Source organism: Crinia signifera, chromosome 2 (genome assembly GCF_055691185.1).
Source record: "Crinia signifera chromosome 2, ASM5569118v1, whole genome shotgun sequence".
NCBI lineage: Eukaryota > Metazoa > Chordata > Amphibia > Anura > Myobatrachidae > Crinia > Crinia signifera.
The window spans coordinates 89,960,866-89,976,346 of NC_139218.1; the positions used below are offsets into that span (position 1 = coordinate 89,960,866).

The following is a 15,481-nucleotide window of genomic DNA, read 5'->3' on the forward strand; positions in this document are numbered from 1 at the left end:
AAGTTAATGTTTAGAGCGCTTATATATGAGTGGTTGTCTTAACGAGCAGCTGCTTATGGGGGTGGTCAGTTCCCCAGAAATAAAGAAAAACAGAAACAACAAAATTAAGCAGCGCTTTCACACAATAATTATTGAGAGTGTATGCATCAATCTAATCATAAAAATGTAATAAAAAATTACACATAAAAATTACACATAAGAATACAATGATTTTGATAAATCTGCTATGCATTATGTGCTATCTATGTATTGTTAATGTATTTTTGTAAGTATGTGAAAAAAAAAGTGTATAATAAATTCAATTTAAAAAAAAAAAAGAGAGTGTATGCATCAATCTAATCATAAAAATGTAATAAAAAATTACACATAAGAATACAATGATAAAATAACAGTAGAATTAATAGGACCTCTATTAAATATAGTCACCACCAGTGTTCCCTCTAAGCTGTGCGCGTGTGCGCGCGCACACAACTCGCCGAGCCCGTGCACAGACATTACAACTGAGCGCACAAAGGTTAAAATCTTGTTTTAGTGTGCCACGAGTTTAATAAGGTTGAAAATCACTGCTATAGTCTATATGTGTGGTGTGTGAAGTCTGTAAACATTCAAATTGCTTTATTAACTCAACAGAACTCGAAACCTAGGCCTGTATACGTTATGTGACGCACAAAAATGTACATTTCCTTCCAAAGTTGCACAGCCAATATCTTTTTCTGCACAAAGCCTTCGTAAAATTAGAGGGAACATTGGTCACCACTGATGATTGGTGGACCTGCTCTGGTCTTGGGAATAAATGTCCAATAGAACTTGGAGGGAGTCCGTCCATTTAATTTTGTATATAACCTGTGGATGCTTGGTTGTTGGCCAGTTGGCAAAAGTTGGTATAGCCAGCCAGGGAAACCTTTCTGTTAGCGCAATCCGATTTCAGGAATAATGGTCGGTCTGCAACCTCACCCGTAGGAAATAAGGACAGGATCAGATCGTTCAGCAGGAGGTCAAATGACGATTTGTGGCAATTGACAGTGTGACTTTTCTCTGGAGGATGGTCCAAACGCACCAACGCGTTTCGCTGTGCTGACTCGGATCTTCATATTATGCAGCAGGATGTCAGCGTCAGCAATCTCTCTGGATCAAAGCAGGGCACAATGGACTCATGGGATTTGTAGTTTATCGTTAACTGCACAAAGTGTGACCAGTTAAAGTTAAACTACAATCCCCATGATGCCACCGTGCCTGCTTTTCTGTCTATAGCCTAGATACCTCTGAGGTAACTGAAGCTTAATCCCGGCGGCAGCTGCCTTCACATTGTGCCGTCATCGTGGCACTCTCTCTAAGCGCCAGCTGCGTAATAGTCGGGCTGGGCTGCCTGGTGGTGTGACAGGGCGCAGGGGGAGCAGCGGGCCCCAATACAGCTCGGGCCCCATAGCAGCTGCACCCCTTGCACCCTCAGTAGTTACGCCACTGAAAGTAATACCCACTATCACTCGAGTAAGAATTGGAAATGACCTTTTGTCAACAAAATATATCCCCCGACACTTGGAAGTCCCACCCCCGAGATCTGATTGGCCCACAGGCCATTCAGTCATATATAATGGATAATCATTGATAGCTAAAACTATCGCTGGTTATCCATTAAATAGTTTACTACTATCGATTGCTAGGTGGAGAATCACCATCGATGGCAACCATCAATGGCATCTGCACCAATGGCCATCCCTAACAATAACATTGTTAAACCTTCCTCTATTATAAAAACAATTTTTTCTTAAAATTGTTACATATCCCCTTCATCCACCCGCCAATTACTCTCCCAACCACTGTAGTAAATCCATAGGTTTGGTGGTAAAACGCAAATCAAAGGTGATTATTTGTACATTTCCCCATTCCCCTTTGAGGCCTGTGAATCAGGACAGTTGGGATATGCGCTGTTCTGCCCCCATTTATCCCTAAACACAATTTGAGACTGTTTTGCTTTAATTTTTTGCTGTATGGCGGCCATCTTGTCCCATGACATCATTATGACATCACAAAGGCTCTGTGGCAGAGGAATTTCTGGCAGCATCAGGAGAAGAAGCTAATATTTTGCTTCTGTGCTATATCTCTATATTTTGGGATTATTTACCTGATTGTGACATAATGGGCTGTCTGTGCAGTAAACTGTGCATCCCTGCACCCAGCAGGAAGGTAAGTGCGCTGTTATATTTATGGGTTGTACTGTGCACATACAGAGGATTATCACAGGCCGCAATAGGGGGGAGCTCAGCCGATATTGGGTGTTTCTCAGTAGATTGGGCGGTGATTTGTCTAGTTCTGTAACCTACATATGGGTGGATAGGTATATTGTACTTTTATTCTCAATATGCACAAATTTCCACACTTTAACTTGTATTGAACATCCAATACTGCTCTTCACCTCTAGGGGGGGAATTCAAGTGTTTTTCATGCTGGCGACCACTAGATGGCACATTATTGTTATGTAGCATTAGGGTACATGGTGCTCCCTGTATGTAACATTAGGGGTACATGGATGGGTGATGCTCCCTGTATGTAACATTAGGGGTACATGAGTGGCACATGCTCCCTGTATGTAGAAACACTCACATTTCACCATTAGCCTCACAGGATCTCACATTATCAGGATTGAAGCATCCATTTCCCCACCTTGCTGGGCTTTGTAGTTCGGCAGCACTTCTGCTGCTGTCGCATAGGTCCTTCTCCTACCAGTAGCTGCCTCCTGCCTGACTCTAACTGCCACTAACTGCCCATGCCCCCTGGTGACCAGGGTTGTCAGATCATACATTTTGATATGCGCACATAAGAATTATACAGGTTTTAGGAGTCAGTTCATACCCACAGTCATTACATTCAATGAGCAGTCACGTTTAGCCCCAGAACATGTGTTAACAAATATTGACTGCTCATCGGATGTAATGACAGTTGGTATGAACTCTGACCCCTGGGACCTGTCTAATTCATATCTGCTCTTATTAAAGGGATGATCTGGCACCCCTGCTGGTGCCAGATCATCATACCAAGGAAAACACAGGATGCAAGAGGGGGGTTTCTCCCAACATGACCCATTCCAGGAGGGACACAATGCTTTGTTCCTGGGCTTCACTCTGATATTGGCCCTTATTCAGAATCGTGCGGTACGGCCCGCGTGCGGCCGTACCGCCGATGTTTTTAGTCTGCACATGCGCAGAGGTCAATCTGCGCATGTGCAGCCCAATTCGCCGCAGACGTAGTTCGTCCGCCGCAAAGGGGGCGTATAGGGGCGTGAGGGGCTTCATACCCTCATTTCCCTATGCATACGCCCCGCGTTTCATGGGCGTTCCCATGCAAACGCAGGGCGTATGCATGCTAATGAGGGTATGACGCCAGTGATGGGGGCGGAAAGCTGACGTCGCCGGATGTCAGCTCTCAGCCCCCATACAAGCTATCACACGGACGATTGTCCGTGTGGTCTCAGCTTGCGGGACCTGGTGGGGCGTGCGGCCCTGCCTTCGATGGTCGCCGACCATCGAATGCAGGGGGCAGCTCCCACCATGGTGGAGGCGTACGCCCCACCATTTTCTTGCGGATCGCCAGCCGTCCGTGTACGGACAGCCGTGGCGATCCGTATAGTAGGCGGGGATTGGTTGGTGCGGCCGGAGCCCCGTATGCGGCTCTGGCCGCACCGATCAGAATAAGGGCCATTATGATTGCTGTCAGCTTGGTTGAACTAGTTACTTACTAAGAAAGGTGATAGCAATCCTAAAATATAAATAGGGATGGACAACAACCATCGATGATTCATAGCCATTGATGGTTTATGGCTGATGTACAATAAAACATTTTTGCCATCGATGGGTTAGAATCAGATGGTTTGCCTTCATCGATGGTGCAACATTACACCTGTGATGCCCTGCCCCTGGAACTGATTGGTCAAGGAAAAAGAGGGGGTTTACTCTGCGCAAAAACACGTATAATCTAGTGACAAACACACTATGCACCTAGGTATTTGAATCAAAAGTATTTATTTAATTTGTATGGTACATAAAAAGTGCAATTACTTTTAAAAAAATGGTTATAAGAAAAAAGCTAAAAGATTTTTGGTATAATCATGTAAATTCAACTAATACCGGTATACACACTGGGGGTGGTAAAACAATACAAAACAGACTCACATTAAACATATATAGTATCCAATGTATATGCAATCCTCCTTTAGTGGATTACAGAGAGTCTCTTATATTTAGCCTTGAAATCTGTATCCAAAACGGAGTTTGATTCTTTATAAGTGGAATTTTCGCACCAGGTTGTAAATGAAGTGTTAATGTCCAGATCACTGGTGCTTACCAGGGTGTTGCGGTGGCTGAGGGTCTGCCGGCAGACTTCCCAAGGAGGTAGTGTGATGTCCTGCACAGTACCAAGTGGGATCCAACCTTTCTCCAGATCATCGACTAGTTTCACCTTGTCGGCTTCATCAGGATGCTGAAATGGTATGGTGCCTCTGCCACTTCCCCTTTTTAAATACCTTCATTCAGGGTCTTAATTGCGGTGACTTTCGCCCTGTTTACAGCGTCATTTCCGCCCTTCCTAGGGTCTAGATGCGGCCGCTTCGTCACTTCCGCCCTTCCTAGGTGCTGAAAGAGGCGTTTCCGTCACTTACGCCCCTTCGTTTCAGTGGGCTGTAGATGTGTGTACTTTTTCAGTGCGATGTGCGGGCGTCACGTCACTTCCGCCCGTTCTTATTACACTGCACCACAGGCTTCCACCTGGGAGTGTTAGCTGCAGTTGTTCTGCTTAAAATTCGTATATATGCGTTTCCATATGTCCCTGTTTATGGCTTAGCACTGGGGATTATTTATAGATCCGTGTTAAGCTTCTGTTTAAAAACGGAACTGTTCTGAAGTTTTTTCGGCCATCTTGCAAACTGGCACTGTCAGTCTTATTTGCCAGTTATAGGATTGCTGATGTCATACGCATTCATCCTATTCTTTTTGTACAATACATTTAACATATAAAGGACAGACTTCTGACACATTAGGTATTTAGACATGTATACTATATGGGGATTAGTATTAAAATTGGAATTAAAAAGGTGTGTATATTACATACATAATGGGGGAAATACCATAAAAAATAATGAATGTGCATAAAGTTCATAAAGTTATACATATAAAAAAATGTATATATATACACATATATAAATGACAGAATAAACTATGTATGGACTATATAAGTATTATAGAAAGATATAGAGTAATTATGAACTAACCAGTTCTGAAAAAAGGGGGGGGGGGGGAGGGGGAGAGGGGAAAAAGTTAATATAAATAAAAATCAGGAGATTGGATGAATGGAATTCTTTGTTCTACAGAAAGAGGGGATATATATTAGTTTTGGACTGAACTGAACCAGGGGTATTGTAATTTTGATATTCATATAGATATTTTCACCATAAAGAATTTAATTTTTCCTGGTAGATGGGCCGTGGGAGGGCGGTTGACATTTTATCTACTGTTATTGTTATCTGGTCGTTTCTTATTTTAGAAAGGGGCTTATTTCCATGTCGATATTTAGTCCTTTGGGGCTAAGGGTCCCCATGTTGTAGATCATTCTGCTTTCTTCTTTTGTTAGCAGGTCGTCTTGGTTTCCTCCTCTCCATGGTATGGTTATCTTCTTTAGGCCTATGAACTTGAGTGTATTAGGGTTGCTATTATGTTTTTCTTTGTAATGGATTGGTATGCTGTGGTTATCTTTATTGTTTTGTATGTTGCAGATGTGCTCTTGTATTCTTGTGTGAAGTTTTCTTTTTGTTTTCCCAATATATTGTAAACCGCAGGGACATTCTAACATGTAGACCACCCCTGCGGTCTGGCAGGTGATTCTTTCTCTTATGATGGTTTTCTTTTTGTTTGTTGTTGATTCCACAAATTTGATAATTTGTGGGCCATAGCTCTTTGTCTTTCTACATGCTGTGCAGGTGGCACATCTTGAGAAACCTACTGTATGTGAGATGCTCTTTGGCCCAGACGTTTCGATTGGTTTCAGATGGCTCCTGACTAGAGTGGATCTGATGTTATCTGTGCGTCTATATACTATCCGTGGTCTTTCAGGAAGGAGGTCTTTTAGTTCGTCGTCTGCTCTTAGGATATGCCAATGTCTCCTAAGGCTTTTTTCCAGTTCTTGACTTTGGGTCGAGTATTCAGAGATGAAAAGGATCTCGTTTTTTGGTTCCTTGGTTTTTTGGTTATATTTTAGGAGTTGTTCTCTGTCTATCTTTGTTGTTCTTATTTTTTCTTTTTCCAAAAAGGATTGGTTGTACCTTTTTTCTTTAAATTTCTCTAATAGCTCGTCCGCCTGGATATTATAGTCTTCTGGTTTGGAACAGTTACGGCGTATTCTTCTAAGTTGCCCCCCAGGGATATTCTGTATCCAGGTTCTGTGATGATTACTTCTTGCGTCCAGATAGCTATTTTTGTCTGTGGGTTTGATGAATGTTCTTGTTTCTATCCTTCCATTTTCTATGAAGATTTCCAGATCTAGAAAGTTTATTGAGTGTCTGCTGAAATTGCTTGTGAATTCGAGATTGATATTGTTATTGTTTATTGTATTGATGAATGAGGTCAGTTCTTCCTCGTTGCCTCTCCAAACAATGATAACATCGTCTATATATCTTGCCCATAGGGCCAAATTTGCATAGTTGGTGTTATTTTCCCAGATCGTCTCCCGTTCCCACTGCGCCAGAAACAGGTTAGCGTATGCTGGGGCAAATTTGGTCCCCATGGCTGTCCCCTGGCGTTGTGTATATATATGGTCCATGAGCCAGTCTGTCACATAAAAGGGATGACCATCGGTCGGAGAAAATACAATTACATACTGTAGATGGCTACCATCGATAACTACATGCAATATCACCATCGATGGCAAACACCGATGGTCATCCCTAATTAAGAGAGAAGTCTTAGAAGAGAACATTTTCTCCATTCTAGAATGGGTCAAGTTGAAGGTATGTAATATTGTAGATTATGTATGTACTAATGCATACCACCTGGTGCCCAGGGACATGGTCACTTGGTCTCACCAGCGAGTGTCACCCTAACAATGGTTACATATTACTGACAGTATATAAAATTTAGTGAATATACAGTAAATAAGCTGAGCGGATCTGCTTATCTCCATCATTATATATTGCTATAATCTTATTATAACTGCTGACCCCGGTACTAATAGTTAGGTACTTGTGGAGTATCACGGCTCCCACGACCTGCATCGTATGCAGATCGTATGCTAAAAATCGCATCGCATCGCATGTGCCATACGATGGCATACGATGCGATGCGATGTTTTACCGATTTTTGACTATTTTTGCTCAAAAATCGTATGCCATTGCATAACATCGTATGCCATATGTAGTGGCATACGATGTCATACGATGCGATACGATGTTTTACCGATTTTTGAGCAAAAATGGTCAAAAATCGGTAAAACATCGAATGACATCGTATGCCATATGTAGTGGCATACGATGTCATACGATGCGATACGATGTTTTACCGATTTTTGAGCATTTTAGCTCAAAAATCGTATGCGATCGCATCGGATGCCATACGATGGCATGCGATGCGATGGCACCCGATTTTGGACTGAAATGCATCAGAATGCATTGAAATGTGTATTAAAGTAGTGAAATGCCCCCAAATGCCATATTTCATAGTGCACCACCCCCACTATCAACGTCAACCCGAAGCGTGGCGAGCGCAGCGAACCCGCGAGGGGCGGTGGTACGCGTCCTACGACCTTTTCATACCCCCACTATCCACGTCGGCGTGGAGTTGAGAATAGAATAGTGTGGCGAGCGCAGCGAGCCACCGAGCCCGAAGCGTGACGAGCGCAGCGAGCCCCGCGAGGAGACGCGGATACCTGTAAAGCCCGCGAGGAGACGCGTATAGCTGTGAAGGTATCCGCGTCCCCTCGCGGGGCTCGCTGCGCTCACCACGCTTCGGGCTCGGTGGCTCGCTGCGCTCGCCACACTATTCTATTCTCAACTCCACGCCGACGTGGATAGTGGGGGTATGAAAAGGTCGTAGGACGCGTACCGCCGCCCCTCGCGGGCTCGCTGCGCTCGCCACGCTTCGGGTTGACGTTGATAGTGGGGGTGGTGCACTATGATAAATGGCATTTGGGGGCATTTCACTACTTTAATACACATTTCAATGCATTCTGATGCATTTCAGTGCAAAATCGGGTGCCATCGCATCGCATCGGATGCCATCGTATGGCATCCGATGCAATCGCATACGATTTTTGAGCTAAAATGCTCAAAAATCGGTAAAACATCGTATCGCATCGATGGCATACGATGTCATGCGATGTTTTACCGATTTTTCACCATTTTTGCTCAAAAATCGGTAAAACATCGTATCGCATCGTATGACATCGTATGCCACTACATATGGCATACGATGTTATGCGATGTTTTACCGATTTTTGACCATTTTTGCTAAAAAATCGGTAAAACATCGTATCGCATCGTATGACATCGTATGCCACTACATATGGCATACGATGCCATGCGATGGCATACGATTTTTAAGCAAAAATGCTAAAAAATCGGTAAAACATCGCATCGCATCGTATGCCACTACATATGGCATACGATGCCATACGATGGGAGCCGTGATACTCCACAAGTACCAATAGTTATAACAATAAAGTATAAGCCACAATGGTGAAGTTACAGCTGATTCCACTGCCCTGATCTGTTCTATTGCTTCCATGGTAGAAAGTGCTGGCACTGCGGAGAGTTATGTAGTCACAGCTAATGATGTCTCTTCCTCTGCTCCTTACAGCCAGGCAAGTCTGCTAAGCAGCAGAAGGGAGCGGCCAAGCACATCACCAGTGTGCAGCACCCCAACATTGTGTACCCCCCTACCAGTGTGAAGCCCCCCTTGCCCTGTGCCAGTGTGTCTGGTGAACTGCCAGCGAAGCCCGACCCTAGACAGGCGCGAGAGGCTCATGTGGCAGCAGCGGTGGCAGCAGCCATACACGAGGTAGTGGCATCCTACCTGCTGTTTGAGGGTAAGCTTCCTCCAGGTGCTATGAATGGGATGCTTGTATCTGATCACTAGTCTAATTCTAGTGTTGCTTTGTTCGGGCGCACACACCGGTGGTGCCAACATTACTGTTATGTTCCATCAATGTGACAGGCTGGTATCTAGTATGTACAGTATGTACTAAGCTGTGAGTTCTATGACTGTCTGGTAACCAGTATATATGTAATAGGCTGGGAGTTCTGTGATGGGACAGGAGCTTGTTACTGTATCTCACCAGCCTGATTCTGCCTTATGGGCCCTACACACATTGCGATGTGTGCAGGGCTACCTAGCTATGCTAGGTCGGGCTGTGCTGCGCCGCTATCGCCTAGCACACAGAGCTGACAGCCCACACACAGAGCGAGCTGTCAGCTCTGTGTGCTAAGCGAGCAGCGATAAAGACGCGCGGGGACGCGCACGGATGCCGATATAGCCCCCACACATACACCGATGTGAGGGCATTTGCTAAGCGACTTTGCCAAACTAAGCAAAATCGCTTCGAAAATGCCTTAATATCGGCATGTGTGTAGGCCGTATTATACATTATGTTGCTTTATATCTACAGCAGTGTTAATTTCATGCTTTAGTCTTTTTTTTTTAGTCAATTTCCAATATTTGCCTAAATTATTTGTCACATTTTAGTCAAATGTTTTAATTTCGCCTAAGTCAAGTATTTAGTCAGTGGATCTTGACAAACATTTTTGTATAATTTTAGTCATTGATTTAGTTATGGCTGTGCAGGTTATTGATGCTGTAATGGATTTTGCTGACGATCATTTCTCTATCAATCCCTTGAATACTTTTTATACCTGTCACTATGGGGGAAATTTACTAAGCCAAATACTGCTGAAATATTCGTATTCGTAAATATGAATATATTAAGCGGATTCGTATTTTTGGCATTTACTATGCCAAAAATACATATCATATTTGTATTCATGGCACATTCGTATTTATGAATACGAATGCATATGCCATCAACAGAAGGGATCAGTATGAAATCCCGGCCGCCGAAATGCCGACGGTCGAAATACCAACGCCGGAATCCCGACCACTTAAATGCAGACAAGGGGGGGCTGTGGACCGCCCCCCCCCCCCCCCCCCCCCCTTGCAGGCTCGCCACGCAAGGGGCCCGGTGCCTCGCTACGCTTGGCACACTATTTTATTCTCCCTCTATGGGTGTCATGGACACCCATAAAGGGAAAAAGTGCCTGCATTGCCGCGGTCGGGATTTCAACCGCTGGGATTCCTACCACCGGGATTTTGTCCGCATCCCCAAAAGAATACGAATAGGAATCAGCATGCAAAAGAATGGTGATTACTAATTTAGTAAGCAGCCGTATGTAATATACGGGTCGCTAATTACCGACAATTAGCTGGATAAAAATAGAAAAATAAATATTTTTTAAAAATGGAGTGGTGTCATCCCCACCATTCCCCCTTCCCCACGGCTATAACCAACCCTAGGCTACCCTAGCCTGTCCTTGTTTTAAAAAATCAGGGAAACTAACAAATAGGGATACCCCGTATTTTTTAAAACCAGCACCAGGCCCAAGGGCTGGTCCTGGTTCCCAAAATATGGGGGACAAATTGAGTAGGGGTCCCCCGTATTTAAGAAACAGCACCAGGCCCAACCAGCCAGCAGGGTAATGCCACAACAGGGGGACACTTATTATATAAGATCCCACGGCCAAAGCATTTACCCCCTGACCAGTCAGCCTGGGCAGGGGTCCTGGGGAAGCGGGGTCCCCCCCTCCAGAATGTACCTGCCCAGGCTGAAGCCTGGGGCTGTTCCCGGTACCCCTGGGCTTTGGGTACCAGGCTGATTGCAGTGTAAAATAAAGAATAATCTATTGTATATTGCTGTGGAACTATGAGACCCAGCAAGCGTCCCCTGCTTGCAGGGACTTGGAGAACCATAAGCCCCTCATGCGGGGCATTAAGGAGTCCGCTGGAACTTGTAGTTCCACAGCAATACAAATAGTAAAATAACCAAATTGACACGCAATAAAAGTAAAACTTTATTACACCCAGAGCCCACCCATACATAAACTTACCTACCGTAGGTAGGTCTCCATTTATCCGTCCATCCCATGGTCCTTACAAAATCCAATATGGATACCTGTGGAAGTAAACCATACTTATTAGGGTCCTCCGGTATAGATTACGTCCTCTATGTTCCATGTAGGCATCCCAGGGACCTGGCAAAAATAACAAAACGGCTTCCGAACACCAGACCGGACTGTCAGGATGACATGTGGGATGTATGTTTACATCCGAAGGCTCCTCCTCCCAAATAGGTTCAGGAGTCGCTAGGCCGTTGGTAGTCAGTTAGTTTTTTGCCAAGTCCCTAGGATGCCTACATGGAATAAGGAGGATGTGGTCCCCACTTCCCCGGACCCCTGCCCAGGCTGACCGGTCAGGGGGTAAATGCTTTGGCTGCCGGACCTTATATAATAGGTGTCCCCCAGCTGTGGCATTTCCCTGCTGGCTGGTTGGGCCTGGTGCTGGTTCTTAAAATATGGGGGAGCCCTAATAGTTTTTTCCCCCGTATTTTGGAAACCAGGAAATATGGGGAAACCCTATTTGTTTATTTCCCTGATTTTTTAAAACCAGGACAAACTCTTTGAGCCTGGGGCTGGTTATAGCCATGGGGGGACCCACGCCATTTTTTTTATTATTTATTGAATTTTTTATTTATTTTACACTGCGGCCTGCACGGATCTGACTGATCTTTGCAGGCTGCCAACTCGTATTTGTATTTAGTGGCCATATATCAGGGTTGCCTACCCTCCAGGGAATGGCCGGGAGGGTCCTGGAAATCAGGTCCCCCTCCAGGAAAGGGGGGCAACCCTCCCGCATTGCTGTCCACCTTCCGCAAACTGCAACTCGGCGGGGGGGTCCACGGGTTAAATGACGCGATCGCTGCATTTTATCCCCGCCCCCGACGTGCAATGCCTGAAATACCACATGGCTCCTCCCCCGAACCGCCGCCTTTCCCCTTCCATAGATGGACACACCCCCTGCTTCACAGAGCTGGCTGCCCTCTCCCGGAGAGGGCAGTCTAAAAGTCGGCAACTATGCAGTATATACGAATACATCTCAGTCGTATTCGTATTCTAAGTATATTTCCCCCCATGTGTTTAGTAATCTAGGTATCAAACAAGTGCAACTCAAATGCTACATTCTTCACAGCAGGTCATTTATTTTCTGCAAATATCAATTCAAGAAAACCATCGTTTTCTTTTGTTTTTTTAATTAAAAATTTGTTTTTAAATAATTAAAGAAAAACAAAACCTTCCTGATACAAGTAAGTAGTACAGAACTAGTCTACTGCAAAATAAAATAAAGCTGTAAGGATGCATATTATAATATATAGCTATTCAGCTAAAGGTAAGTAATTGGCTAGCTACATGACAAAGCGTTGTTGCGCAGCTGCAGCGCAAGTAAGTAAATCTAGGGCCAGAGAGGATGGATAAAACTGTATAAAATATAGTATTATGAATAAGAGAATCCAATAAATCACTCAAAAATATGGTGTCCTGACAAAAATGATACAGGATCTTTGTCTAGTCAGTTTTTAGTCATGACAACCAGAAAGAATATTAAGTCAACATTTTCGTTATTAAAAAAATCCTATTTTCGTTATTGTTAAATTTTATTCACAGAAAAAACCTTTGTTGATGAATAGTTTTAGTCTAAATTTTCATTGACGAAATGAACACTGATCTACAGAGGAGATTGCGCCTCCGCACAGAACTCACAACCTATTACATAGAGCCCGTAGACAGTACAGGGTACATTTACTACAATGAAAAGAGGTGATGTTGCACATAGCAACCAATCGGCATCTGTCTCTCATTTTCAGATGATACATCATCTGTTGATTCCATTGATAGCAGCAGCAGTGGATGTTCGGAGCTTATTGATCTGGCAGAAACATCCGCAGATAACTGCAGCACCGGCTCTTTTGCGAGCAGTGACTCCTCCCCCAGGTAGGTTGCCGGCACAATAAGCAGGTCCTCCCTGCTCTGGTCGCTGGGGTAGATTTTAGGTCTCTTGTCTTACACACAGGCTGTGATTTAGAAACGGTATCTCCATATCTGCCTGCAGCTGGGGCTGCTGCACAGGTTCTACCACACAGAGCATTGATGGGCTGGTATCCTACTTGTATTACACACATGTATATATCATTATACTAACGAGTGTAACAATATAATAAGAGAAACGCTACATTAGAAATGAAGTCATGTCAGTGATCTGAATGATGCTAGATCGCTCAGATCACTCAGCACAGATCGCTCAGCCAGATCCGGAAGCACACAGCGCAGCACCAGCGCTGTGTGCTGAGTGATCTGTCACTGCCCATGTTCTATATAGGGAGAACACAGGTGATGACTAGATTAATACTGCATGTATCTACATCTCCTGGCAATGGCGACGCACGGGGCCACACATAACTATCGCTATGGACCCTACACACACAGCGATGTGTGCTTCATTTCTAAGCGATCTAGTCAGATTGCTTAGAAAATCGCTGGGTGAGTAGCCCCATTAGAGGAATCTCACATCACTGTGCACTGTGCTTCCTGTATGGGGCCATCCTTGTCATGTCACACCCATGGTATCAGTGCTCTTATTGGTCCAAAGAGGAATCACCAGTGGCGGATTAGCCACGGGGCGATAGGGGCGGTCACCCTGGGGCCCCCACACATCTGGAGGCCCCCATACCCGCCACCCCACTGCTGCAGTGGCAGGTCACGGGTGGCAGGCAGCGAGATCTGGCAGCGCAGGGTGGGTAGCGCTGGCAGGCAGGGGGTCCCTGCGGCGTATGTAAAGTGAGCGGCGGGGTCCCTGCAGTAGATGGGAACTAGTTACTAGTTCCCATCTGCTGCAGGGACTCTGCCGCTCACTTCACATACGCCGCAGGGACCCCCTGCCCGCCAGCGCTACCCACCCTGCGCTGCCAGATCTCGCTGCCTGACTGCCTGTCACCCACCCTCACGCTGCCCAGGTACGGGGAAGGAGGGGGGGAAATGAGACCTCCATCCGGCGGAGGGGGGAGATTATGCCTCTATCCGGCGGAGGGGGGGGGATGCCTCCATCTGGCGGAGGGGTAATTGATTACTCCGTCTGGCAGAGGGGGGGGGGCACAGACCTTTTTGTCCAGGGCCCCCACACACCTTAATCTGGCCCTGGGAATCACACCGATAAATGTACTCAGTAAGGGCCACTAACATGGTGAACATGGTGCAGGCGCTGGTAGCAGCAGGGCAGGGAATAATGAGATGACTTGTACATGGCAAACGTTTGTGTTGTTACAATAACAGTCACTGATCAAAGTCTTTATTTATAGGAAGAGAATCTACAAGACACGTGTGGATGTTGGCTTCCTCTGGGATGACGAGGAGGATGGGCTGCCCAGGGTCGATGTTTAAAACCCGACCAAACCTGGACATCGGACTCACGGAGTCATTAACATCTTATAACGCATGTCCCATAACTTGGGAACTTGCACCTTTGATTTGTTGAAAAGTTTATGTTTAGTGCATTAAACTTAAATCATTAAAGTTTATGCCATGTTTATCTTAAAAGCCTGTCCCGTTGACAGGTAATACCCCTACCCTGTCCCGTTGACAGGTAATACCCCTACCCTGTCCCGTTGACAGGTAATACCCCTACCCTGTCCCGTTGACAGGTAATACCCCTACCCTGTCCTGTTGACGGGTAATCCCCCTACCCCCAATCTCTGTCTTCACAACTCCCTCTCTCCATATCCAGCAAGTTTGAAGCATCATTTTGCTTACACTTTCTGGGGAGTAATTTGGTCACTGAGCAGCCTCTATATAAATCTGTTGTTTCAACAATAAAAAGTAACACAAGTCAATCAGTGTCTGATGTGTTATTTCTCACTAATGTGAATGTTTCCTATTGTACTACTGTATTGGTCTGACCCATACTCATGTGTTAAATAACTGTGGGAATGTAATGTGTAATAACACGTGTACGGTACTGTAGGTTGGTGCAGTACTGTGGGCTATGAGGATCTGTTCAGCTACACTGAGCCCCAGAGGCTACTGATGCTTCAACACTTGGGGGCCAATTTACTAAGGATCACATATACAATATGGTCTGGGTGGGATCTTACCGCCCAGGAGCACATTGCAATATGCGATCCTATCAGTAGTATACAGTTACCAGCAGAGGCAGGGACATCGGCTCCAAAAGATGGCACCCCTGCAAACTGCTCAGCTGGGTGCCGGGGAGTCTGCAAATGGCAGTAGCTGTGGGATTCAATGCAATGGGTGTGGTATAGAGGTCCGACAGTCGGAATCCCGACAGTCATTATCCCGACGTCAGGATCCCGACGACAGGGTGCAGGGGGAGCAGCATTCCGGTGCCTC

General features: G+C 45.3%; 1 long non-coding RNA gene across 1 annotated transcript; it reads left to right on the forward strand.

Annotated features, from left to right (window-relative positions):
* Positions 1–8,818: 8,818 nt before the first annotated feature.
* On the forward strand, positions 8,819–14,912 carry LOC146058785 (uncharacterized). The gene is made up of 3 exons (XR_014469955.1): positions 8,819–9,063; positions 12,946–13,072; positions 14,434–14,912. It is a non-coding gene; the product is annotated as an uncharacterized LOC146058785 (long non-coding RNA).
* The last annotated feature ends 569 nt before the right edge of the window (positions 14,913–15,481 follow it).